Raw genomic sequence first — 1,664 nt, 5'->3', positions numbered from 1 at the left:
TGTCCAACTCCTTAAACGTGCTACTCACGATGTCCCGAGCATCGTGAACGCTCCAGTATGCATCCAATCGCAGCTCCAGCGCCGCAATGCGGTCTGTCAGTAGCTGCAGCTCGGTGCACTTCCTGCACACGTAGTTGTCAGGGACACAGGAAGTGTCCCTGAGTTCCCACATATCGCAGGAGGAGCATATCACGTGCCCGGGCTGTCCTGCCATGATTTACCCTTTAAGTAATTGAATTTAAATTAAATCAATCAATCCCACTAATTACACTACAGTTAAATAGTTTACCAACAGTCCCCGCTACACCAGAGAGACCTTAGAAACTATAAACCAGAGGTAAAGTTTAAAAAAGAGAGAAATACTCACCAACCAATCACTTACCTGCTTCCTGCTGACGTCATACTTTGATTACTTTTTACCTCTCTCCCCTGCTGCTGAGTTGGTCGGGCCTCGTTCGCTGCCAGTTATAAGCTCCGCCTCGCGCTGCAAATCTCACCCAGGTCCGATGCTCTGGTCGGGCCTCGTTCGCTGCCGGTTATAAGCTCCGCCTCGCGCTGCAATCCTCACCCAGGTCCGATGCTCTGGTCGGGCCTCGTTCGCTGCCGGTTATAAGCTCCGCCTCGCGCTGCAATCCTCACCCAGGTCCGATGCGCTGGTCAGGCCTCGTTCGCTGCCGGCTATGAGCTCGCCTCGCGCTGCAATCCTCACCCAGGTCCGATGCTCTGGTCGGGCCTCGTTCGTTGCCGGTTATAAGCTCCGCCTCGCGCTGCAATCCTCACCCAGGTCCGATGCTCTGGTCGGGCCTCGTTCGCTGCCGGTTATAAGCTCCGCCTCGCGCTGCAATCCTCACCCAGGTCCGATGCTCTGGTCGGGCCTCGTTCGCTGCCGGTTATAAGCTCCGCCTTGCGCTGCAATCCTCACCCAGGTCCGATGCTCTGGTCGGGCCTCGTTCGCTGCCGTTTATAAGCTCCGCCTCGCGCTGCAATCCTCACCCAGGTCGGATGCTCTGGTCGGGCCTCGTTCGCTGCCGGTTATAAGCTCCGCCTCGCGCTGCAATCCTCTCCCAGGTCCGATGCTCTGGTCGGGCCTCGTTCGCTGCCAGTTATAAGCTCCGCCTCGCGCTGCAATCCTCACCCAGGTCCGATGCTAATCTACTGGAATTTTTTGAGGATGTAACTGGTAGAATAGATAAGGGAGAACCAGTGGATGTGGTGTATTTGGACTTTCAGAAGGCTTTTGATAAGGTCCCGCACAAGAGATTAGCATGTAAAGTTAAAGCACATGGGATTGGGGGCAAGTACTGACTTGGATAGAGAACTGGTTGGCAGACAGGAAGCAAAGAGTTGGAATAAACGGGTCTTTTTCCGAGTGGCAGGCAGTTACTAGTGGGGTACCGCAGGGATCGGTGCTAGCACCCCAGCTATTCACAATATATATGAATGATCCAGACGAGGGAACTAGATGTAATATCTCCAAGTTTGCAGACGACACAAAGCTGGGTGGGCGTGTGTGCTGTGAGGAGGATGTTGAGAAACTCCAGTATGATTTGGACAGGTTGGGTGATTGGGCAGATGCCTGACAGATGCAGTATTATGTGGATAAATGCAAGGTTATCCACTTTGGTGGCAAAAACAGGAAGGCAGATTATTATCTGAACGGCAAT

The sequence above is a fragment of the Somniosus microcephalus genome, chromosome 7 (assembly GCF_052327205.1).
Source record: "Somniosus microcephalus isolate GS21.2 chromosome 7, FLI_Smic_1.0, whole genome shotgun sequence".
In the NCBI taxonomy this organism is placed as follows: Eukaryota; Metazoa; Chordata; class Chondrichthyes; order Squaliformes; family Somniosidae; genus Somniosus; species Somniosus microcephalus.
The sequence above is the reverse complement of the archived record's forward strand: the minus strand, read 5'-3'. Positions refer to the sequence as shown.